The sequence below is a fragment of the Aricia agestis genome, chromosome 20 (assembly GCF_905147365.1).
Source record: "Aricia agestis chromosome 20, ilAriAges1.1, whole genome shotgun sequence".
Taxonomy (NCBI): domain Eukaryota; kingdom Metazoa; phylum Arthropoda; class Insecta; order Lepidoptera; family Lycaenidae; genus Aricia; species Aricia agestis.
Genome location: NC_056425.1, coordinates 11,899,354 through 11,927,329, shown reverse-complemented (window position 1 = coordinate 11,927,329; position 27,976 = coordinate 11,899,354). Strand labels below are relative to the sequence as shown.

The 27,976-nt window shown below is 36.5% G+C and overlaps 1 long non-coding RNA gene across 1 annotated transcript; it reads right to left on the bottom strand.

Annotated features, from left to right (window-relative positions):
* Positions 1-450: 450 nt before the first annotated feature.
* Positions 451-20,305, bottom strand: LOC121737190. The gene is made up of 3 exons (XR_006037107.1): positions 20,115-20,305; positions 13,485-13,492; positions 451-461 (listed from the first exon to the last, which is right to left on the bottom strand). It is a non-coding gene; the product is annotated as an uncharacterized LOC121737190 (long non-coding RNA).
* Positions 20,306-27,976: the final 7,671 nt, after the last annotated feature.

Sequence of the window (27,976 nt, the reverse complement as noted above, 5' to 3'; positions counted from 1 at the left end):
TGTAAAATTGTGTTTTTGTACTCGTTTGTAAATCGCTTTTTTATTGTGATGACAAATGTAAAATTGTGTTTTTGTACTCGTTTGTTAATCGCTTTTTTATTGTGATGACAAATGTAAAATTGTGTTTTTGTACTCGTTTGTTAATCGCTTTTTTATTGTGATGACAAATGTAAAATTGTGTTTTTGTACTCGTTTGTTAATCGCTTTTTTATTGTGATGACAAATGTAAAATTGTGTTTTTGTACTCGTTTGTTAATCGCTTTTTTATTGTGATGACAAATGTAAAATTGTGTTTTTGTACTCGTTTGTAAATCGCTTTTTTATTGTGATGACAAATGTAAAATTGTGTTTTTGTACTCGTTTGTTAATCGCTTTTTTATTGTGATGACAAATGTAAAATTGTGTTTTTGTTCTTGTTTGTTAATCGCTTTTTTATTGCGATAACAAATGTAAAATTTTAACTTGTGTTTTTGTACTCGTTTGTTAATCGCTTTTTTATTGTGATGACAAATGTAAAATTTGTGGTCGGTTACCAATCCAGTAATGTAAACTAACACTTGAATGCACTGAAATACACTGAAATACATTGGAATACACTAGAATGTACTGAATTGCATACTTACCCGTTAAACATTAATCCATTACATTGGATTGCTGGATTGAAAGCTATTACATTATCACTGTGATCCAACCTTTCTATGTAATTTGTAACAAAACATAGTTTTATGAAATCGGGAAACTCATTTTTTCGTCCAATTTCCTCGCACACATTTTCGTCGGGCTGGCGAAATGGCTTCCTACACCCCATTGCATACTACATCTGTGGTGGAACAAAAAATATTTTGAGATATTTCCACAAATAGGTACTTCTAACATCCATGTTTCTAATATTATAAATGCGACAGTGTGTCTGTCTGTTACCCCTTCAGGCCCAAACCACTGAACTGGTTTTACTAATAATAATAATAATTTATCCATGCGTAAAGACAATACACATTAAAAACTAACAATTTTACAAAATTTTGATACCACTACAATATATAAAAAAATATATAATAATAAGTACTCGTAAGTATGTATAAAGACTATGTAGCAACAACATTACATAAAAAAAAAACGGGTTGCACTCCGGGAGTGCCGGCAGAAGTGAAAACTTGATTATTAACGTTGTGCATAATTTTTTTTAACCCATTTTCGAATCGAAATCTACTACTACAATCGATTTTCATGAAAAAAATGAAAAAATCAATTTTCATGAAAATTGATTTTTTTAATTAATCGAAACCCTTACAATTTTTTTTAACCCATTTCATATGAAAATCGATTTTTTAAAAATCGATTTTTTCAATTAATCGAAACCCTTACAAATTTTTTTAACCCACTTTTTATGAAAACCGATTTTTAAAAAATCGATTTTTTTAATTAATCGAAACCCTTACAATCGATTAAAAAATATCGACAATAAAAAAAAAACAATCGATTGTTCGATTAATCGATTTTACATTGTTGATTGTTCGATTAATCGATGTTACAACACTACTCTCCAACCGTCTTACGGTTTTTCGATCAGCACGAGAATCTGACGCGAGTTTCACAGTTTTTACCCATCCCACAAAAGTGCTCAACGCCGCTAAAGAAGTTTTCACTTCAAAAAAATATCAACATCCGAACATATAACCTCCTCCTTTTTGGAATTCGGTTAAAACAAGCTAGTAGCATACGACACACCCGCATAAAACAATTATTATAACATTTACATTTTGCTGTAATTTGGTACGAAGATACTTTGAGTCCTGGAAAAAGGACATAGTAAACTTTTTACCCCGGAAAAATGTACGGTGTTTTTGTATGTATATTGAAAGTATTTTGGGAGACGAAACATATAACCTCCTTTTTGGAAGTCGGTTAAAAAGGAGATCAGAATGGTTATATGCGAGTTTCAGTTTCCGTGCGATAAATGAATGCAGTATAAAATAAATTGTAAATCTTTTATTTAAAGTTAAAAACATACGAAACACAATCGCACATTCTCATTAATCATAATAATTCAGGTGTTCTCGGCAAAGCAGGTGTTATTAAAGTTTTTCTTTGTGAAACAAGAGAGTTCCAACCTTTGTTTTCTAATATTTTTCTTTACAGCCGTTTCGTTTGTAATTTGTGTATATTTTTTTAAATTTAGCGCAGCTAAGCTGGCTTAGGGTATGTATTACATATATTTAAAAAAACTGACTTTTGACCTTGTCTGTAGCATGAATATGAAAATATTGCAGTCTGTCTAGATCTAATTTATTAGGGTGGGTTGCACCAACTTTAACTAAGTATAACTTTAACTTTAACCATAACAAAATGTCAAATTAACTAATCCCTAGTAAAAGTCTATAATGGACATGGCGTCCAATTTGACGATAACCTTAGCCTTAACTATAACTACGCCTCTGGTGCAACCCACCCTTAGACTTAAAAAATTAATGGTTGAGTGCTACCAATTTTAAATTAAATGTTGCAATGTAAATAAGTGGGATAATATACAGTAAGTAAAAATCATTAAAAACGCGGCCTATACTCTGGTCTCTGATAATTCTCTTCTTAACGCAAGCGTACTGTGGTAATAACTAATAACTAATAATAATAATAATATAAAAAAACTATTTCAAAATTCCCTATTTAAAAAACTACAGGGGGGTAAGTCAAGATCTATTCTGTATCGCTTCTTTATAGAATCGCCGATCAAAATGTATGGAATTGACATAAGAGTCGAACGTCAACGTCATATTAACAAACGATTTTTTTAATTACTTAAATCGGACTTATAGTTGCGGAAATATGCGAATTGCGAACACAAAACATAAAAATATACCTACACCCATACACTTTTGAAATTTGGCATAATATTATATTTTGTTCTTAAGCTGATATAGACAAACGTTTGTACTAAAACTGGGCAGTTCTAGAAATATAACATACATATACCTACGGGTCCAATTGATAACCTCCTTTCAGAAGTCGGTTAAAAAAATCGTATTGTTTGTAACCAAACAAAGTTTATTGTTTGCGACAAATATATTTTCAACAACACAGCAAACATGAAAAATATACATTTGGGGATAAACTCGGGCGATCCATCACGACCAAACTGTGTGGACATTGATGAATTATATCATATTTACCTGCTTACAAAACTAATTAACACACGAAATTGGTCCCTATTTATGCGATGTTGCGTGTAATTTTAGACGAAAATGCCCTGCACTTGTAAAATACTCGTAATTATTTTTCTTGTTGAAAATACGAAACTTCTTGTTGAAAGTACAAGTGAAAGCGGATTTGAGAAAACTTTTTGAAAATCAACTTTTAGCGAGCTATTCATGCGTGTTATCCGCGCGAGGATAGTCCGCATGCGGGTGATAGCATGGTGCTGGCCGCGCGAGCGTTGCCCGCATGACAGGAATAACATTTATGAAATGACTAGCTGTTGCCCGCGACTTCGTCCGCGTGGACTTCAGTTTATAGTGCGCGATGTCAACAAAATTGGTGTCAAAAGCTTTTATAAAAAAACCCTGGTACCCCTTAAATCAATACAGCTGTGCAGTGTGCACACAATAAGTATTTCTTTTTTTATATTAAACTTTATATTTTATGCCAAATTTTAAAGCTTATTTAGCTCTCCAATTACACAACTTTACCCATAAACTATTTATCATTGATAGATTTAAGGTTACGTCACTGCACAGATAAAGTACTGAGTTATTTAATACCGTAGAATAGATATAACAATCGAAAAAAATCGAAACTTAAATGTAAGGTGATACCACGTCTTATAGAAAGACTTTTGAGCAAGCGTCAGCGCGATGTAGAAGACGCACGGCGCCATCTATTATAAATTATTGGAACTAACTTAATTTGAACAAATTTACGCATTTTCACGCCCTTACATCCCTTTTTTCCAGTAAAAAAGTAGCCTATGTCCTTTCTCAGGCTTTAGACTATCTGTATACAAAATTTCATTACAAGTAGTTTTGGTGTTTGGCGTGCAAGCGAGACTGACAGACAGACAGACAGATAGAGATACTTTTGGCGTTTGGCGTGAAAGCGAGACTGACAGACAGACATACAGACAGAGATACTTTCGCATTTATAATATTAGTATAGATTATGTACACACTGCACAGCTGTTTTTGGGTATTTTGATTAATTAAGGGCCGCGCTATACCGGAATGGCAGCGGCGAGGCGAGCACTTTCAGCGCTGCCATTCCGGTGTAGCGCGGCCCTAAGAGGGGTACCACTTACCAGGTTCTTAAAAAGTTTTTAAATTTGACACAAATTTTGTTGACACCGCGCGCTATAAACTAAAGTCCACGCGGACGAAGTCGCGGGCAACAGCTAGTTATGAATAAAAACAATATTATATAGTAAAGTAGGTATGATTAGTTCTGTTACATGTTAAAGTAAAAAATAAAACGCCATCTGTTTTCATATATTAGAATTAAAATGTTGATTGCATTGATATATTTTCTGGATGGAATATAGGCCAACACGGTACACTCGAACTCCTTTATTTTAGAGCGCCTTTTGTTGTCAACTTGTCACATATATTAGAAATGCAATAGGAGTTCTATAAGATAAGATAGATTGATTATTATTATACCAAGTGATTATATTATTAAACATAATATTCTAACGTATTAAAAACTATAAACAAAAACATAATAACTAATAAGTATGATTAGTTCTATGTTACAATAAAGTAAAAAATAAAACGCCATCTGTTGAATCGTATTAGAACTAAAATGTTCATTGCATCGATATATTTCTGGATTTTTTATACTTAATATTATACATAAAATATATTTAAGATTTTTGAAATATTATTTTAATACACATCCAAGACCCAGGAACATTGAAAACTTTTTGTTCCGCCTGCGGGACTCGAACCCAGGACCCCCGGGATGAGCGCTGGCCACGCGCAATGCGAATTAATTTTCATCGATATTTTCATGGAAATAAGATATTTTCCCACATCAAAATGTAGCCTATGTCCTTTCTCAGACTCTAGAATAACTGTGTACAAAATTTCATTGCAATCGGTTCAGTAGTTTTGGCGTGAAAGCGAGACAGACAGACAGACAGACAGAGATACTTTCGCATTTATAATATTAGTATGGATAAACTGCGGACAACTTAATTTATGTGGACCAGATCCGGGCGCGGGCGTTGACACACATGAAAGGAAAAACGCGTAATTTTTGGGGATGGACCTAAAAACTGTTAAACTCACTTTAGGCGTCAGGACAAATGACCTGATTGAAAATACGTAATATGGATGGAAAATAGAGACGAATACCGTCTGCTATAAAATAAAATAAATAAAATAAAATAAGCCTTTATTCAGACACTTACATTTCTTTCTTTTACATTTATACAGGGTGTAACAAAAATAAGTGATAATACTTTAGGGTGTGTACGTGTTCCTTGTAGAGAGTTCACTGTGAAAGTAACAGCGCTGAAATACCAAAAAATTTTTTCACTTTTGTATGGTGAAACTCGTGACGCTCGGGCCCTTGCCCATACAAAAGTGAAAAAAAATTTCGTCTATCAGAGCTGCTACTTTCAAGGTGAACTCTCTACAAGGAACACGTACACACCCTAAAGTATTATCACTTATTTTTGTTACACGCTGTATACTTTATACAATATTAATCGTCTGCTATAACAGTAAGTAAAAACATAGGGTAACATTAATAAAAGCAAAATATGCTTTTATTTTTGATGATAAATTGCGAGAGTCTTGAATAACTCAAAGAATATAATTTTAAAAAATTACTTACCATAAAAATATTTTGCTTAAATCCATTGAATTTTCAACTCCAATATTTATTCACTTTGGTACTGAATTGTGATTTGTGTGAAAGGTTAACGTTTTATCAAGATTGAGTTGACTGACCTTGGATTGTTTTGCATTAAGTTGACTGTTTCGAATATTTGTTTTGACAAATAATATTGGCGCGTTTCCAAAACTAACGCCATCTTGTTAAGCGTGACAATGTCATTTAAGTTTCATTTAAGCGTGTGGCCAAACTATAACCCCGGGCGCGCACTAGCGGCCAGGCCGCAACGGCCAGGCCGCGGCGGCCATCGAAAGTATGGTGTGGCCGCAGGTCGCGTTGCGGCCAGGTGCGCGTCGTCTATGGCGGTTTCATACAAAGGTATCTATCTCGATGGCCGCCGCGGCTTGGCCGCTAGTGCGCGCCCGGGCTAAAACTTACTCAAGTGTTCTTTTAAGCCCGGCCGCACATTGTCCGAAATTTCTGATACGAAACAGTTGAACGTCCGCGCTGTCTCTTACATTTTATACTGAGCCGAGTGAGCTCGAACTCGCCGGAAGGATATTTCGGATAGTGTGCGGGGTGGCGGTCCGGCGAAATTCAACTGTTTCTGATCAGAATTCGGACAATGTGCGGCCGGGCTAAGACGTTGCCAACCTAAAAAAAAAATAACTTCTGTAATTTATTACTCTATGTCCTCACTTAGTCAAAGAGACAAACACTGCTATGTTCAGATCGTGGTAATCGTTGGCTAGCGGCCCCGTATAGATCGTAGCCGAAATCCTCCAACGCGATTTAAACCGTGCACAGCGCTAATAAAGTAGAATTTCCTCTGCATTTTCACTATTAGCTTAGCTCGTAAATGTCAAATGAAATTTCATTGGCTTTTTCACAGGTTGAATGCGAAAATTTAGTAAAGCTCAGGTTGTCGGAAAATGCGCAATTTTAAGCTCTTTATAATTGCAAGGCACGGCGAAATAGAACAATATGTAAGTAGTACTTACAAAGACTATATGAAGGTCCAAGTTCGCTTGGATTAGGCTTTAAATTATGAGGCTGTTATTTCATAGGACTTAAAAAATAATTAAACAAGTATTGTTTACAAAAATTTATGTTTAACCAGAATTGTGGCAAATAGCAATACTGATTAAGCGTGAAGTCATAAAAAGAATTTGACCATTTTGCCAAAACCTTCTCATTAAGTATAGCCTTATAGAATCGCCGATCAAAATGTATGGAATTGACATTACATAGTCAAACGTCAACTTCATGATATTATCGAACGCATAAGTCAATTCCATACATTTTGATCGGCGATTATACATATTATAAAGAATAAATTTATTATTATTATTATTAATTAGCTATTATAGGGCATGGAGACACATAATATTGTGTCCGACATGCGTTAAAGGGTTAAAAATTACTCCCCGCAGAAGAAAAACGTGAATGCGACTCATTTTAAAATAAGACGCTCAACGCAGCGCTGCGTAGCGCGGTGAAAGACAATGAGCCATATTTTGTCTTCATAATATTATTTTGTCTTCGCCTAACGTCTCGTCGCGTTTTGTCCCGTTTCGATGCAAGCTAATCTATAATACCTTGATCGTGGGAATCGCAGACACAAAAGATTGTCAATTGTTATGCGACAGCCGGATGCCGCTTGAGGATTGGGTTAAGAAACGGCTTAACTGAATTGGTTTTAATATTTTACTACACTTTTTTACAAGCGTTACTATATTTAATAATCAAAATATTATTATAGTTTCATACAAATATTGACATTTTGTATTTTGTGTCTCAATTCGCCCTTGGAATTTTCAGTTCCATGCATCAGCTAATAGAATCTTCAGTATCGAAACAGGAGTTCAGAATTCATTAATACATGTTCTATATTGGGAACAATGGACTTTTTGTCTGTCCGTCTGTCTGCGCTAATTAATTTTGGACATGCTCACGCGCATGTACAATAGCGGAGACAAATGAATTCCTGAGAAAGTTAAAAATATTTAACAATATATAATAAAGCAGATGGCTTTTGAATCCCTTGGCGTAAGTCGTGAAATTCTTCTATCTATACTAATATAATAATAATAACAATGTCTATGGACGCTTCACACCACGTCAGTCTGGCCCCGTGGTAAGTACCTGAAAGACTTGTGTTACGGGTGCCAGACAACGGAAATACATTTAATATTTTCATACCATACATCATAGAATTAGAACGTTCATATCGTTGCCATACATAATATTATATTTAAGATTTTTATTACATGATACACAATATTATGTTTAATACACATTCATGACCCAGGAATATTGAAAACTTTTTGTTACATCAGCGGGATTCAAACCCGCGACCCCCGGCTTGAGCTTTCAACGTGCTCACCACTGAGCTACAGAGGTCGTATTATAAAGCTGAAGAGTTTGTTTGAAGGCGCTTATCTCACGAACTCTGATTCGAAATGATTTTTTTTGTTGATTAGTCCTTTTAACGACAAAGGCTTTAAGCTATTCAGAGAGAGAGAGAGAGAGAGAATCAGAAAATGTGGGAAACACGGGGAAAATTGTTTAAATTTTATTATGTTGTGTTGACACTTGACGGGTAAGAAGTTGCGGACAGCGCCGTAGTTAAAATATTAAAAACAATAATATTGTTATCTGCAAAGGGTCTACTCCAGTGTCACCAAATAGCAGTCCGCATCCGGACCGCCGACCCATGGTGTGCGGACCAAGCATTTTCGAAAATGAACTTCGTTGAAATATATTGCAGTCTCGACTTACTGATCAACATCTCCAGGATTTAATAGCTTGCACCAATTTCACTCCAAATATTAGAGAGATAACAATTAACTACAAAAATTGTCACTTTTCTTAGTGATATACTTAATTGTAAATGATGATGAAAAGAAAAACCTTTGTAATTCCCGTAATGTGCGGACCTTTCGGATTTCTTAAAATGGACCCCGAGCGGAACTAATTGGTGACCCCGTCTAGGCCTTCCAATTCTACTGAGGTGTAAATCGGGGGAACTATTTTGACAGCAAATTTTCTTTTTAGGCCAAAACACATAACCGCCATGCGGCACCGCGACGTGACGCCGAAATCGGTGCAGGTTTTTTAATGAGTTTGGAATGTTTTTAGGTGTTTTAACCACTTTCCCAAAAGAAAAATATTATGTTCGTCTAAATATATTTTTTTACACATTTTTGGTGCAGTAACGCGGTTGTGTGTTTATTAATTTCATTATGTCTTCTTTATTTAGCTGTATTCTAATAATCTATTTTAAATTATTTGATACTGTAACTAGAAGAGTAAAATATTATTTTATGGTCTTCTAAAATTTAATAATAAGTATGTTAAACTTTTCGGCGTTCAAATACAAATGTAGTGTACTAACAAAACTTCATTTCTTAAAATATAACTTTTGTAATACATTTTACAGGATCCATAGGTACTATAATTGTAGATCATGATTGATGTATTGTATTAAGAGGAGTCCACACCGCCGTTTTTCCATACAAACGTTGTCCCCTGTTTCCTCCATGGATAATGCCGGTAGAGTTATGATTTTTTTCCTGAATATCTATGGCCACTATTAGCATGTCCCTATGTTTTCTTTTTTTTCATAATTTTATTATTAAAAAAGATAAGAACGTGTAAAACCCGAAAAAATGGCCAGATTTTCCTCTGTGTTCAAACATCCCGAAAACAAAACTGGCTAAAATATACAAAAAAAAATAAAACATAGGAACACAGCTCAAGCCTTGCTTTAATTCTTAATGAAAAAAGTACTTAAATCGGTTAAGTTTTGGAGAAGGAATCAGCGGACAACGAATCGAAGATTTTCTGTTCTTTTATTAGAACTTTTGTCGTGTTGTCTCTATTGCGCTCTGCGGTGGGAGGCTTGAGATTGGTGAGACAGCAATACATTTTCAAATACTTATTTTCAATTTCTCTCGCCCCTGGTGTATCCTCTTAAGGCTACGCCTTGATTAAATTTGGCTGTAGCGATATCGATTTTTCTCAGCAATGAATAAAGCTAAGAAATTAAAGTTCATTGTCAGTATTCATCATGTCCTTGTCTTTGAATTACCCATAGCATGACACGATTGGTCAACTTTTATAACACAGAATAATCAATCAAAAAGACTTCTGTAAAAAAAGGGATTTCTATTTGGCCAACAGAGGAGAGCGATTTAAGAGGATACACCAGGGGCTAGAGAAATGAAAAAAAAGTACGTGTAATATCTATAGCTGTCTCCCTTACCTTAAGACTATACCGCAGAACGCGATAGAGACAACTGCAGAAAATCCAGAAAATCAACGATTCGTTGTCCTCTGATTCCTTCTCCAAAACTTAACCGATTTAAGTACTTTTTTCATTAGAGATTAAAAAAAGGCTTGAGCTGTGTTCCTATGTTTTGCTTTTTTTGTATAATCTAGCCAAATCGGTTTTCTGGACGTTTGAACACAGCGGAAAATCTGGCAATTTTTTTGGGTTTTTGAACGTTCATATCTTATTAAATAATTAAATTATGAAAAAAAAGAAAACATAGAGACATTGTATTAGTGGCCGTAGATATTCAGGAAAAAAATTATAACTCTACTAGAATTATCCAGGGAGGAAACAGGGGACAACGTTTGTATGGAAAAAAGGGCGGTGTGGACTCCTCTTAAGATTCCAAAATGTGTACATAGATTGGTTCAAGCATACACTTTAATTTGCCCATAGCTTATATGAAATGTATTTATGGTTTTTAAATTACGCGACAAAAACCATTTTATCGCTTACGCCCTCTCCATTTTTTGCTGTTCCATTGCTTGTTTTCCATGAGAGACCGGCCCGGCCGGCAATCTAAAACATAATATTATCCAACACGGTTTTTTACTTTAACGCGGCGTCACCTTAATGATGAATTTGGCCATTAGTATTTGTGTTTAATTACTGGCTATTTGAGAGCTATTATCCAAATGGCTAGATATAAATAGGTGGTATTTATACTTAAATAAATAATGCGATTGCCTTTTAATTAGGTACTAAAAGACATAATACCTTGTACTATTATCTATTCTGTGATAATACATCAGTTCAGTTTTAACATTTAATTAATGAATCATTAATTCATAATACTTAATCTAAATACACATTTACAGCTATCGCGATCCGATTAAGTACATATTATTATAAGGCCTTTCAAAATTAATAAAGACTAGCTTTTGCCCACCTAATTAATAATTATTTATAATCATATGTTAAGATTTAAGAAGTATGATTATTATTAATAAGGTATCAATTTCTCAGCCCGATCGGTTTAAAATTAACAAAGTTTCAAACAAATTTTCATCCTCTATTTTATCCCCTCTGGGGTAGAATTGATCAAAATCCTTTCTTAGCCGATGCCTACGTCATAACATCTACCTGCATGCCAAACAGCCCGATCCGTCCAGTGGTTTGGGCTGTGCGTTGATAGATCACTATATTATCAGTCAGTCCGTCACCTTTAATTTTACAGGTTTTCACATGGTGCTTAGCGATTCATGACTCACATCACATCCCCCCGTGCATTTTTTTTTCTATGGACGCTTTACACCACTTCAGTCTGGCCCCGTGGACCGTGTTATGTACCTGAATCCTGATGGACTTGTGTTACAGGTACCAGACAACGGAAATATATTTAATACTTTTACTATACAATATACATAATATAATATATTATTTAAGATTTTTTAAGAATTATTTAAGAAGACCTGGGAACATCGAAAACTTTTTGTTCCGCCCGCGTCGGCGGGTTTCTAATAAAAAGAAAGAGCATTGGTACGCTCACCCACTGAGCCACAGAGGTCGTCAAACATTGATATTTTCTAACTTCACTGTCAGCACTATAATACCCTTAAACGTTAATATTCGTGCACTGCATCCTTACTCTATGTATCTAATTCCTTCCCAGGAATCCCTAAACAAATATGAGGATTTACATACAAATTACACGCAAGAATCCTGGACTTAACATTATTTACCTTAGCCGTTAATTCTCCAAAAATAGCCAGGAATTCCCTCGATGTGCCGTGGAATTTAAATTGTTGCTTTATATATGGAGTACATTTGTCTGTCTGTCCGGTTTATTAAGGCGAGTCGGATTTACGAGCATGTTAAGGCGCATTTTTGGGGCGATTTTATTGTAGTGTTAAGCTAATGAAGCTTAAAATAGCTCTCTGCTGCAATGTTTCGGAAAGCCGCAGTGAGTGACTCAGTTGCAACTTGTAGGTTGTAGGTTGCAATAGTTTTGGTCAGTTATTCATTTATCTTTTATTTGTTTTTATTTATTTATTTGGCATATCAACAATATGAATACGAGCTTATATTAATAATTAACAATTAGGTCTTTTTTTATAATATCTATGGACGCTTCACACCACGTCAGTCTAGCCCCGTGGAACCCGAAGGACTTGTGTTACAGGTACCAGACAAGGCAATTATATTTAATACTTTTATACTATACATATATTTAAGATTTTTAATATATTATGATACACATATTTAATACACATCCATGACCCAGTAACTTTGAAAACTTTTTGTTCCGTCGGCGGGATTCGAACCCGCGACCCCCGGCTTGAGCTAACAATAGCCCACCAACTGAGCCACAGAGGTCGTCGTCTTTTACAGCATTCATATCAATTAGAGACATGCATGATGCACTTAACATTAATATTATTATTATTATTTTTAACAAAAAATTAAAACCGACTTCCAAGGTCATAACAATAATAACATTCTTATAATATTATGAACTAAAAAGTATGAAATAATTTTTCTTATCTAATAGTGCCTTTTTCCGATTTCGGCTAAGCCTCAACTATTTCTGTACTCAATCATCATTTTGAAGTCGGTACCAGATAGCTGAATCTTCAGTTCTCTGACAGAAAATTTAAAACTTTTGGAACTGGCGTCGACGACGTAATATTTAATATTCTACGTATCTTAATTCTTAGTACAATTTGTTAAGAGTCACACGTGCTCACAAATATCAGGTAAGTAGATAATTTTAAACAATATATTTAAAAAAAATCGAAGTAAACAGTAAACATGTGCTAGCCGCTAGGCAATAATTGTACTATATAAATATAGGTAACTTGCATAGAAATTCGATATGTATATGTATCAAAATCGTGTAAATATAAACCGTATCAACGAAGTATTTTTTATACTAATTGCGATTGTGTTTCTTATTCCTATTACGATGTAGATTAGCTGCGTATGTCCACACTGTGCACTTTCATCTTCGATTTTCGTAATCTTCTTTCATTCAACTTTCGTATTGGCGCATTCAATAATTGAATGAGTCAAAGAACGCAACGCCAACCGGCTGGTTTAATGCTCTAAGGTTGAAAAGTCTGTCAGCTTATTGTAGCATGTGCGACCTCAGAACAGGAAAATAAGGAGAAGTGTTATGTAGCGCCGTTTATATGGAAACCTATGTCGCCGACTTCAATGACACTATATTGTCAGCATAGTGTCAACGGTACACGGTCTAGTGATGTCCGGTCTATCTACGGTGTCGATTAATTATTATTACGACGATATCGATGTATTTTGGTAGGTATTTAAATACTATTAAAAGAATGAAAGTGATAAATAATTAATATTACAGTCTAACAAAAACAACTTAAAGGCCGAAAGGGGTTGAAATCATCCATGATTACGAAAAACTTTTACTATGGGACCAACTCAATTCGGCAAAATAATCAGCTGTTTGGCAAAATCCTAACTAGGCAATAGATAAACAAACATTCATAATATTATATAACCAGATTTTACGTTGGAAAAAGTCAAATATATCTGCGAAAACCGCATTCAAAACGGATCAGTAGTTCTCGTGTGATGCTGGAACAAACATACAGACAGACAGACAAACAGACAAAAAACTAGCTACAGCTTTGGCTTCTATAGCGATGTAGTAACATCCCCCGCTTATTATTTTTTGAATATCTTTAAGAAGGAAAAAAGGGACCCTATTCCTAAGACTTCGATGTCTTATTGTCTGTCTCGGCTGTATATCTCAATAACCGCTACACTTCTGAAATTTTCACAGATTGTGTATGTCTGTTACCGATATAATAACAGATACTAAAACAAATTAAATTAAATATTTAAGGGGCTCCCACACAACAAACGTGATTTTTTTGCTATTTTTTGCTCGATATCAATAATGGCAACAGGTACTAGGTAGGCACTTGAAAAGTACAAAATACTCCATTGTATTTATACTTTAACAATTACCTAATAATAAAATTAAAATAAACTAAATAAATAAGGATTCGTACAAAAACACATTATTTGCCTAATTTTGCTCTATTATGATAAGAAACCTTTCGTGCGCGAAACCAACTTGCACTTGGCCGATTTTTTTTTACATTTCTATTTGAATTTTGCGTCTCTGGGAAAACTGAAATAGGACTAAAAGCGATGAAGGTAATACAAATCATTCTTCAAAGATGCACTAATTATTGTGAGTTATTATATGAGTAAGCATTAAAGCACCACTTCTTTCGACTATAAAATAAAACTTCTGCATATTTATAATAAATTTAGACCTTCCGCGCGGCTTCACCCCCGTTAGGAATTTCAAAGACAAATTAGCCCACAAAAATAGCCTATGATCCTTCATGTGGTCTACTTTTTATTTATGCCAAACAACATAAAAATTGCTGGATGGTGCGTGAGATTAAGCCCTTTCAAAAATTTTTCCCCGTTTTTTCCACATTTTCCTCTGTTTCTTGGCTATGAGCTATCTAACTCTGAAAGGATACTTCAAAATTTCAAATCGGACTAGTAGTTCCTGAGATTAGCACGTTCAAACAAACAAACTCTTCAGCTTTATAATATTAGTGTAGATAATAACGCAACCGCATAAAAAATGTCGATAAAAATATCGATACCAAAATCTACATCACACCACATCACTAGTGCCTTAGTTTGATAGTTCACGGAACATTTTTCGTCAAGAATATTTTTCGTGAAGAATAATTGAGTTTTAAATTAAAAAGTCGTATAAATTACAGTTGGCTGTGATTGGTGATCCCGCTATTTTTGAAATTCACAGTATCGCTGCAATTTTTGTAGGTAATTATAGCACAAGTAAGCATTTTGTTCATAATTTACGGCGTAGTGAAAACGTGTAAGCCGTGGAGTGATTGACATACGACTGACAATTTGTGCCCATATGGGCAGGATTTGGCGACATGTGACACGCTCTTTTTTTTTTTTTTTTTTTTATGAAAGAAGGGGGCAAACGAGCAAACGGGTCACCTGATGGAAAGCAACTTCCGTCGCCCATGGACACTCGCAGCATCAGAAGAGCTGTAGGTGCGTTGCCGGCCTTTTAAGAGGGAATAGGGTAATAGGGAATGGTAGGGATGGGAATGGAAAGGAATAGGGGAGGATAGGAAAGGGAATTGGGCCTCCGGTAAACTCACTCACTCAGCGAAACACAGCGCAAGCGCTGTTTCACGCCGGTTTTCTGTGAGAACGTGGTATTTCTCCGGTCGAGCCGGTCCATTCGTACCGAAGCATGGCTCTCCCACGTATAAATGCTCTATAACATATCTCTTACTTCTAAAATCTGTGTGTGCGACGATAACATTTTACATTTTTTAATGTCAAATGTGTGCCTTACGCTCTGGAGTAAAGGTTGAATTTGTTACTTATGTTCAATTTTGTGGTACTTGAAATATGTATTTTGAAACAACATTAAGTATATTTTTTTAAATTAAAATCGCTATGAAATTTATACGTGGGAGAGCCATGCTTCGGCATGAATGGGCCGGCTCGACCGGATAAATACCACGTTCTCACAGAAAACCGGCGTGAAACAGCGCTTGCGCTGTGTTTCACTGAGTGAGTGGGTTTACCGGAGGCCCAATCCCCTACCCTATTCCCTTTCCTACCCTCCCCTATTCCCTTCCCTTCCCTACCCTCCCCTATTACCCTATTCCCTCTTAAAAGGCCGGCAACGCACATGCAGCTCTTCTGATGCTGCGAGTGTCCATGGGCGATGGAAGTTGCTTTCCATCAGGTGACCCGTATGCTCGTTTGCCCCCTTATTTCATAAAAAAAAAAGAAATGTACTAAATAAGGACATAACGTGATGACTGATGATATAATTATGGTGTTGTGTGTATATTGAATCCATAATATACAACCATGTGAGTTGTGACATTGGTGACTCTGACATGGTAGTGATGATGATGATGATGATGATGAATGTAATTTGCATAGTAGCATATGCTTTCAGTTCTTAAAACAACGCCTAAACCCCCAAACTTGTATCTATAAGGAATCCGGAGTTCTCTTAGTGTCTTCGGAACCATAGTATACCTTGGTGCAAAATTTTGGTAGCATATGCTTAGGATGCTTCTCATAAAACCAAAATCACCATATGTTTCCATATACATTTTGAGGAGTTCCCTCGATTACTCATGGATCCCATCATCAGATCACCACTTTTGTGAAAATGGGACCAAATTGGAGTGAAACCTAATATAACAAAACAAAAATTTTGAAAATCGGTTCACAAACGGCGGAGTAGTGGTCGAACATACAAAAATAAAAAATAAAAAAATATCCACAGCCGAATATATAACCTCCTCGTTTTTTGGAAGTCGGTTAAAAACACAATGCAACATAATTATTTTGGTAAAACTTAACAACTTAGCTTAACAACTAGAAAAGTTAATAAAAAGAAATTATGCAATGTCAATAATGATATTCATATTATTACTACATATTGTTATTGGGTTTGATTCCCGCGCTGGAAGAAATGTTAAATAGAATTACATACTACAAAGCCAAATTCAAAGATTTTTAATTAAAAAAAATACTTCATCTGTAAGTGTAAAAAAAGAACAAAATTTTCAGCTCATGTGGCATGAACTAGCTATTTCAAGCTAGCAAAGTCGCAGGGAAAAGCTAGTGACTTCTACTAGTTAGATATAAATATACTGTTGTAGCATGCAGATATTTCAAAGTACAAGAAGGGCACAAAGAGAAGTATTCCTGGATGTCTATAATTACTGCGTAGTGATACAAGAATGTACTATCTGTCTGTCGGTAAGAATAAAATTAACAGTGTTGTATAGGTACTGATACTTTGAATAGCAAACTTTAAACGCTAAGGGATTGTTTCACAACTTCTTGATAAGTGCTAAATAGGCTATCCACCACTTAACTTGACAGATGAAGTATGGGAGATCTGTAAAAGTGGTGAAACAGGCCCTAAATATTATAAAAATAAAAGTTCCTTGCGACTTTGTGTGTGTTTTAGGGTTACGTACCCCAAAAGTAAAAGAACCTCATATTAAGATTTTATTGTCCATCTGTATGTCAAAGTTCTTTAAAGCCTGGAAAAAATCATCGTTAAAAGATATAACGAAAAAAGAGGGAAAAAAGTTTTTAATCGATTTAGGAAATAAAAATTCAATGAGATTCAATTCAAATAATTGTATAATTAAGTAAAAAAATAAGGTAAAATTTTTAATGACTTAATTTTGAATGCCAACCATAATATTATAGCATCCCGTATTATATTTATGGCATATTAATACCCACAATAATCATAAATCCAGTGTTTTCCAAACTTTACATCCGTGTGTATCTTGGCGCCGTCTTCATCTTAGGATAATCTAATTAAATAACGCATATGTCGCAAAGTAAATAGGCCCTTCTGATTCATAGCCCTTATAAAACGAATGCGACTAATCGCAGTCATTCGTTACAAGAATATTTAGACATAATTGAAATATTCTTTATTGTGCACACTTATAAAGATACAAATTAAGGACATAATATTGTTGGAGCGAATATATTAACAACGATACTCGGAATATAAGGCGACGCCTTGATAATTTGGCTGTTTTAGCGATATCGATTTTTCTCAGCAATGACCAAGGCTAAGAAATTAAAGTTAATTATCAGTATTCATCATGTCTTTGTCTTTGAATTACCCATATCATAACGCCTCCGTGGTCTCGTGGTATAGAGCGAGGCTCTTGACTCGGAGGTCGTGGGTTCGATTCCCGCGTTGGAAACATGTTATTTCCAAGTTTGGTTAGGACAATGTAGGCTGATCACCTGATTGTCTGACAAGTAAGATGATCCATGAGTCGGATGGGCATGTAAAAAGTCGGTCCTGCGCCTGATCTCTCGCCAGTCGTGTCGGTCGTCCGTCCCACTGGGTTATGAGAGTAAAGGAATAGATAGTGCTCTTATGTGCTGTGCACACACTAGGGCACTATAAAATTACTCCTGCGTAGCTGGCCTGGTTTCACTGAAACCGGCCACCGTCACCGAAACCGGTGTTGGGAGCTATTTTTTTTTTTTTATTATTACCCATATCATAACACGATTGGTCAACTTTTATACCACAGAATAATCAATCAAAAAGACCTCTATAAAAAATCAGTAATAGATAGAGAGTTGAAAATATATTATTCACAGATTATGCATTTTTTTTTTTTATTTATTTATTTTAAGACGCTTTTCAACAACCAAGGTCATTAGTGACAATAATGATTACATTAAATACTATCATACATCTTTTAGAAAAATGTCAATTTCAGGTTGATCTTAAATTAGCTTGTAATTTACCAAATAACATAAAGGTTTGTTTATGTGACAAAGGATACAAACAGACCATTATGTATTTTTGCTGCCGCTATAACAACAAATACTAAAAACAAAATAAATTAAATATTTATGAGGGGCTCCCATACAATAAACGTGATTTTTTTGCCATTTTTTGCTCGATATCAATGATGGCAACACGTACGCACCCGAAATGTTCACAAATTACCTAATTGTATTTTTACTTTAATAATTAATAAAAAAAAATGAAAATAAAATAAATAATTAATCCCATACATAAAACACAATTTTTGTTCTATAATCGTACGGAACCCTTCGTCTCCGTATCGTTGCACTCGCGCAACTCGCACTTGACCGATTTTTTAAATTAAAATATCGGCTTTTGATATTTTAATTAATTTGAAATTTCGTCAATATCCGGTGTTATCCAGTTTGAACAGAACTCTTTAGCCAATACGTTTTTAACTGACTTCCAAAAAGGAGGAGGTTATATGTTCGGCTGTGGAGTTTTTTTTTTTGTATACTACTTCTATTCGGTATATTCGGATAAAACTCTACTATTTCTGTACTCAATCTTCATAATTTTGAAGTCGGTGCCAGTTCCAAAAGTTTCGAATATTCTGGCAAACTGAAGATATTTTATACGTGGGAGAGCCATGCTTCGGCACGAATGGGCCGGCTCGACCGGATAAATACCACGTTCTCACAGAAAACCGGCGTGAAACAGCGCTTGCGCTGTGTTTCGCCGAGTGAGTGAGTTTACCGGAGGCCCAATCCCCTAACCCCTACCCTATTCCCTTCCCTACCCTCCCCTATTACCCTATTCCCTCTTAAAAAGTCGGCAACGCACTTGCAGCTCTTCTGATGCTGCGAGTGTCCATGGGCGATGGAAGTTGCTTTCTATCAGGTGACCCGTTTGCTCGTTTGCCCCCTTATTTAAAAAAAAAAAAAAGATTCAGCTATCTGGTACCGTCTTCAAAATGATGAAGATTGAGTACAGAAATAGTAGAGTTTGAGCCGAATTCGGAAAAAGGCACTATTAGATAGGAAAAATTATTTAATACTTTTTAGTTCATATTATAAGGATGCTATTATTGTTTTTTACCTTGGAAGTCGGTTTTAATTTTTTGTTAAAAATAATCTTAGCGCCACTTTATACAATCGCCGATCGAATTGTATGGAATTGATAGCTAAGCGTTCGATAATATTATTAAGTTGACGTTTGACTCGTGTAATGTCAAATTTTTCTTACATTTTTATCGGCGATTCTATAAAGAAACGATAAAGAAAACGTCTTGGCTAGGGGCTCTGCTCGTATTCAAACATCGAGTACCAAAATAAAAGGCAATTCTAGGTAAATATAAAATGTAGATGAAGTTAAGAAACTTGTTACAAAGTTTCATATATTTGGGGTTTCCGAGAACGCAAAAATATTACGGTTACATCTGGTGATTATGTTTAAAAATAAATGTAAGGGTTCCGTTCCGATAACCGCGGCAAGCGACCGCGACCGACAAAAATTCAAATAAAAGTCACTTTATGACATAGGCATATTAGGTTTCATGTTGCTCTACGCCAGTATAAAGCAGCGGCGGCATGGGCCGCTAGACCAGTCGCTAGAAAATTGCGGCAAAGATCAGAAAACGAACTTTAGGTCTCCCGCACGCGGGCCACCGGCCACAACCACAAAACGCAGCTACCGGCATATTTCCTGTAGTTTTCCTACATTTTTTGACGCCGGTGACCGCCACACGCAACAACGATTCACTTTACGACCAGACTAGCTTAAAACGGCGTTTGTGGCTGTCGCGTGTGGCCCGTGTGCGGCGACACTAAGATATTAGCGAGCGGCTTAAGTCGCAAGACCTCTATTTTCAGATTCCGCGACCGACTGGTACTGAAACCTGTCAGTCTGTCTGTCTGTCTGTTACCTCATCACGCCTAAACCGCTGAACCGATTTTACTGAAATTTGGCATACCTTGAGTCCCGGGACCTTCGGGGGACCCCCGGGAAGAAGAGAGCGCATTCCTTCTTAAAAGGCCGACAACGCGCCCGCAGCTCTTCTGATGTTGCGAGTGTCCATGGGCGACGGCAGTTGCTTACCATCGGGTGACCCGTTTGCTCGTTTGCCCCCTTATTTAATAAAAAAAAACTTGCCCGGGACCTCAAGGTATGTCCATGCCAAATTTCAGTAAAATCGGTTCAGCGGATTAGGCATGATTATGCACTAGGTGTTCCAGTGCATCGTCGCGGAGTAATGTGGAATGGTGTATCCACGAGTTGAGCCTCAGGTGAGGCAGAGGCGGTGGGGCTGCGGTCGTATATCACGCATTTCCCGTAGTCCCACCTTCAGGAGCAGGAACACCGTTGGGGTTTTAGTGGGTAGTCCCGGGTGCGTCTTCCGTCCGCCCCGGGGAGTCCCACATACCTCGGTGGTCCTCCCCAGGCCCCGAGGATGCGTAAAAGCATTCCCCCAACGAAAAAAAAAAAAAAAAAAAAGTAACAGACAGATACTTTTTACGCCGGAAAAATGTATGGTTCTCACGTGATAAACGAATTTTGGCGCAACGGCATTGCGTGCATCATCCCTTAGGATAAGATAGTATTATCGATGCAAACGAACAACCAAAAATCGATAATACTATTTTAGTATTATAGATTTTCCTCGCTCGTTTGCATCTAACGCATTGGCTGCTTACTCAGAATAACACTTTTGTTCATAAAGTTTAGTCTTCAATTAGGTCTCTCTAGTCTAATTTAAGATTTTCCCCGGATCGACTCATAGCTTGAAGGCACATAAAAATGATTAACGTCTATTTCCAGCTCAAGCTAATTATTCTAGACATCTTAATGATCCACTGGATCTACATTATTTGTTGTATAAATTTTAATCGCAATATATTATTTCTAGTCTAAAGTGAACGCACGATTTAGTTAAAGTCATATTTTGTAAAAGTAAGTGCAATTATCTTTATTTAAATAAAGATTTAAAAAAAAAGTGCAACTTCGTGTGCAAACATAATTTAATAGCCCTAATTCCACCAATTGTCCTATACAACTATTATAATATTTTAAAAAAAATATAAAAAAAACTTGTTTTATTTCAGAATAGATTTGTAACAGATACTTTCAGAACGTTGATATTACTGGTGCCTACCACCGGTTCGGGAACTAACCCGGCGAGAAGAACCGGTATAAAAACTCGCACGGGGCCTACTTTTTACCAAAAAAGTGAGAAAAAATTAATCTAAAATAAAAAATATGACGTTTCTCACTCAAATCCATAAAAGGCATAAAAGTGTAACCGCCATCCATACATTTTTCATTTATAATGAAGTAGCTAATACAGTTTCGGCTCATCGATCACGGGCTTAAAATAAATCAGTAGCAAATAAAGGAGTGATTCACAGTGTAATAACGGTAGGGAAAGGGCCCTTTATACAGATAATCCGCACAATATGGTTTATGTAAATCAAATAGGCCCTACCCTTACCCCACAAAAATATATTATGTGAAATTGATAAAATTTTCTTCCAGAGTTTGTAAGAAACCAAACTGATAATACTTTAGGGCAGGGGTTCCCAAACTTTTTCAGCCTGCGGCGCACTTACAAGTCTCAATATTTAGTCGCGGCGCCTTACTCTACCTAGCTATTACAAAAACTTACATAATAATAAACACCATTAATGATTATAGTTAAGTTAGGCAAGTAAGTAATAATAATAAACAACTATTTAATCATCTACCTGCTTTAGGTATATAATTCATATTATAATTTTATTTTATAATATTTGTGGTTTTGGATAATGATGGAGGATCGACTCATGGCGCGGCGCCCCTCTTGCCTTTCCACGGCGCACCAGGGCGCCGCGGCGCACAGTTTGGGAACCCCTTGCTTTAGGGTGTATACTGTATATGCATATGAAACGCCTCCGTGGTCTAGTGGTATAGAGCGCGGCTCTTGACTCGTAGGTCGTGGGTTCGATTCCCGCGTTGGAAACATGTTATTTCCAAGTTTGGTTAGAACGATGCAGGCTGATCATATGATTATCTGACAAGTAAGAAAGTCGGTCCTGCGCCTGATCTCTCGCCGGTCGTGTCGGTCTTCCGTCCCACTGGGTTATGAGAGTAAAGGAATAGAGAGTGCTCTTGTGTACTGCGCACACACTTGGGCACTATAAAATTACTCCTGCGTAGCTGGCCTGGTTTCAATGAAACCGGCCACCGTCACCGAAATCGGTGTGGGAGCTATTATTATTATTATATGAAAAGATACACTTATTTTTTTTAATGAAATTAGCGCAGAGTCGAAGCGAAGCGATGTGAATTCCCAAAAACTGAACACAGAAAATTCAACCTTAACTCCAGAGCGTAACGCATACATTACTTCTGCGAGGCCAATCAGCGTTGGTCGGGCGCGTCGACGCGAATTCGCGCGGATGCGCGCGCATTTTTAAATTCTCAGAAGTAATAAAGTGCGTTAACGCTTTAGAGTTAAAGTTGAATTTGTTAAAGTTTTAATAATTCGCTTCGATGCGCTTTGACTCTGCGCTAGTATAAATTGACCCTAAACGAGCAAACCGCCCTGATGGAAAGCAACTACCGTCGCCCATGGACACTCATATTTATCAGAAGAGTTGCTGTACTGTATTAAATGTAACATACATGTACATAATAGCTCCCACACCGGTTTCGGTGATGGTGGCCGGTTTCATTGAAACCAGGCCAGCTACGCAGGAGTAATTTTATAGTGCCCTAGTATGTGCGCAGTACACAAGAGCACTCTCTATTCCTTTACTCTCATAACCCAGTGGGACGGACGACCGACACGACTGGCGAGAGATCAGGCGCAGGACCGACTTTTTACATGCCCATCCGACGCATGGATCATCTTACTTGTCAGTCAATCAGGTGATCAGCCTGCATTGTCCTAACCAATCTTGGAAATAACATGTTTCCAACGCGGGAATCGAACCCACGACCTCCGAGTCAAGAGCCGCGCTCTATACCACTAGACCACGGAGGCGTTAACATACATGTACATAATATAAGGGACATACAATTAGCATGCTTGATGCTACACAATCTATTACATCAAGTATATATGCATCACTTTAGCCTGAATGTAATTATGTTATGCCAGTGGCTTCCAAACTAATACTTAACTTAAAAAATATATAATTATTATTAATATTGTTCTTTTTATTATAATCAACTCATCACTCAAAAAGGCTGATTGCACACAGACTTAGAATCTCAAGCTTCCTTAAAATTGTAGTTTAGGCCATTTCGAAAAATACGGCTTTACCTGCCTATAAAAAAATTACATAATAAGGCACAAATATTTATTCGACTTTGCTTACCTTTCCTGCGACTCTGCGTCGATGAGAGACTTAAAAACTCTTGTGCTTACTTTTAAAATATTTTTAAAACCTTACCAACCAACATAGTGACAAAGAGCTAAGTCCTAAATGAATAGTACGGGAGCCCTAGAACTTTTTTTTTTATTACTATCAAGCAAATTTTTTGATAGTAGCTTCATTTTGATAAGACGTAGAACATTTTATCTGCGAAAAATCTCGAAAGTGGTAGCTAACAGAGATGGAAAGGATTTCATACTTTGATTTGATGGTCCTAAAATATCGTTTTATTTGTAGGACAATGTTACTCTTAAATTATATAACTATTAACCTATCAATAAACAAAAAATCAGCTGGTTAGGGTTCCGTTTTAGGGTTGTGTAATCAACAAAACTTGGTTGTACCACTTTCGAGATTTTTCGCAGATAAAAATGTTCTTAGTGTTATCAAAATGAAGCTACTCACCAAAAATTTGCTTGATACTAATAAAAATAATTTGTTTTACGGACTAGAAGACATAAGTGGATAAGTAAAACTTTATAAAATAAGGGCAATAACTCATTTTGTCTCTCTCATCAACACTAACAATTTGAACAAACCTTGTAACTTATCATCTGGCTAATATTATATTTGGCCATACATAACATTCACATTTTTTTGATTCCAAATAATTTTTCTGGTCCTCTATTTATGCAAGAAACGAAAATTTTCAAATTGTTAGTTAAATCATCCACTTTCATCTTCAAATATTTTCGTAAGTTACAATACCAGTAAATGGTGAACGAAATCGAACTTCGTGGAACCCATTTTACCGTAAAATGTCGTTTTTGTTCGCGAATTACACGGATTGCATTCAAATCCAACTGGGCGGTATTTGAGAACCACTGGAACGCACTAATTGCGATCGAAGCACGCGGTATCGGTATGTAATATGGAGTATGTCATCTACTGAATTATCTGCTTGCTCGGTATTTTCACAAAATTAATGGTCAAAATCTTGAAAATAATCAAGATTAAAAAAAGTAGTTTAAGCGTACATAATAGTATAGTCTGTCAAGAAAGTCATGACAGGCGGAAAATTTTTTAAATGAAATAAAAAATAAGAGAACTTTATTAATTCGAGATGAAAATGTGCAAGGTGACAATATTTAAAATGTAATAAGCGTTCTCTGTGAAAATACAAAGAAAAAAATACACCAAAGGAAAACACAAAAATACATACCTGATTACGTTTAGAAAATTTTCCCGCCTGTCATGACTTTCTTGACGTACATATCTATGCTAATAGCATGAAATTTAACTTTTTTTTATGAAAGAAGGGGGCAAACGAGCAAACGGGTCACCTAATGGAAAGCAACTTCCGTCGCCCATGGACACTCGCAGCATCAGAAGAGCTGCAGGTGCGTTGCCGGCCTTTTAAGAGGGAATAGGGTAATAGGGGTAGGGATGGGAAGGGAAGGGAATAGGGGAGGATAGGGAAGGGAATTGGGCCTCCGGTAAACTCACTCACTCGGCGAAACACAGTGCAAGCGCTGTTTCACGCCGGTTTTCTGTGAGAGCGTGGTATTTCTTCGGTCGAGCTGGCCCATTCGTGCTGAAGCATGGCTCTCCCACGTGTAGAACTAAAAATATTTTGTCAACTTTTAAAACGTTCTTTAATAATTAGGTATCTTTTCAATGAGTATTGTTAGTTATTTAATTGAATGAATTATCAGAAAATTCAATTTACTATAACAGCTGGAATATTGTAAAATTTTTCATAATTAGAAATAGTAGCATGTCAGTTTGTTTTATTATTATTTAGGTAATAAAATTACTTATTATTATTATTAGAACGACAGCCTTCTTTGGGTTTACATTTTCTGGTAGTATGTTCAAATCTTACTAATAAACTTAATAAAGTCCTTCACCATATTTTTAGGAAAAACGCGTCCGCCTTCACATTAATAAATTAACAATTCAAATCAAACAATCGCGTGACCACATTTTGATTACCACAGTCAAAACAATGGTCAGGAACTTCAAAGGGTAATGGTTGGTTTCCTGCGAACAAAACCGGTGCTTTCTTTGTTATATTCAAAGGCGTTTTTGTTTATAACTCGGGCCGGGGTCGAAATTTTTAAGTAAATACATAAATTATCGAGGTAAAAAGTTTGGGAGCCACTGGGTTTTCTGAAAGGATAGAACAAAACGCGGATATCCCGTTGATTCTTTTGTTCGGTTATATCGTAATTCGTGAATTATTATTAAATATTTTCGTGAAGATTCATTAATCCACGACGTTTTATTTTTGTGAAAATAATTTTATCTCAGCCTAAAGGAGTGAGCACACTGAGACGGGCCGTGCCGGGGCTCAGCGTGCCAGGGCTCATCGCAAAAATCCGCCTCCATACAATTTGTATGGAAGCGGATGCGCGTATCGCACACTGTGTCGGGGCGCAGCATCGTACGCGCCGCACTCGCCGTACACGAAATGCAGCGCGTACGGTGCGAATGAATGTGCGAACTTTCACATCATTTCATACAACGAATTACTACCAGTTAACGGCATTAACAAATGTACGATCACCTTAAGCGACTTACCCCAAAAAACAAACATCGTCCTTCTCTCTTCAAACTCACGCCCGTCTTTCATATGCCAGGTGAAAAAGAACGACGCGCCAAAGTAGTTTTTTCTCAATAACTCGATAAATAAACAACATTTTAAAAATCCGCTAAGTCGATCTCTCAATGATAGAATTTTACACAATGTTTTAAAATATTAACTTAGTTCAATGCACGGTTATGGCAATAAATGAAAAATTCGTGAAAATTAGATGCATCTTTGTGATTTTTTTCTATCAAGAAAACTTATCGTTTTTTTGTTCAGATCGAATTCTCGAAAATTTAATGTAGTATCTTATTTAAGAAAATGAAACAATTCGGGGCTTATTTTCAAGTATAAAAATGAATTATAAACTCGACACTTTAGGGTTAGTCGCCCCTTAAAAGATTACTGGTTTATGAGTTATGCATGTGTGGCGGTACCCACAATTCGCCTAACATTCCTTCATCGCGCTATCGAAGTTTCGGAGAACGGCAAGATATATACAACGTCTGAAATGACGTCAGTGGGCTTCAGCCTGACCGAGCATGCTATCTCGCTCGGTCGGAAGATCTTCCTTTTCGGCCGCCACGAACAACGTTAAATTGGTGACCAACAAGAACACGCATCCTTCTGGACATCAATCATCATCAACACTCCCCGCCCCTCCGCACCACGTCAGCAGACATCAAGCATAACCGGGTCGCCTCGACCATAAGCCGCGTTGGAGGTCCGCGCCGGTCGAACCCGTGTCTGGCTTGAACGGGGCAGCCATAGGCTACAACGACCGGTCAACAAGCAGAGCACCGGGGTCCCTCTCCTGGTCATTGCACGCGTAGCTTCGGCCCACACCTGACAACACAAGCGCATCGAAGAATACCACAGGTCTTCGGGGGGGAGTGATGTGGCGGTACCCACAATTCGCCTAACATTCCTTCATCGCGCTATCGAAGTTTCGGAGAACGGCAAGATATATACAACGTCTGAAATGACGTCAGTGGGCTTCGGCCTGACCGAGCATGCTATCTCGCTCGGTCGGAAGATCTTCCTTTTCGGCCGCCACTAACAACATTAAACATGTTTTTGACTACAAGCAGCTTACGAACCACACCCTATGCGCCCTTTTCACTAAAAGCAGATTACACAACAGTCTTAGCACAATAATTATTATATTATAAAAAATCTTGAGTACAGCACTTGCCAATGTTGAACCTTCATTCATGAATTTCAACAGTGAAATTAGAAATTAAAAAGGCATAGGGTGTCGTTGAGTGACATGGTTAGGTGCCTTATTTCAAATACATAATATAATATATTTTGATATTATCCAACTTCGCTGCCATTAACCCTTAATTAGGCGACAAGTAGTCGCATTGGGTCTCCACTGACCCCAAATAAAAAATAAAAATTAAGTTGAAGGAATAAATAAAACGAAGTATTAATTATGCGAATTGTTAGAATGTTTTATGATAATAATCTAATCTAAATAAGCAAAAACCTTCATTTGCCTCTATACAACTAAAAAAATCAATCAACTACTGCTCTGTCTCGAAATCTCATAA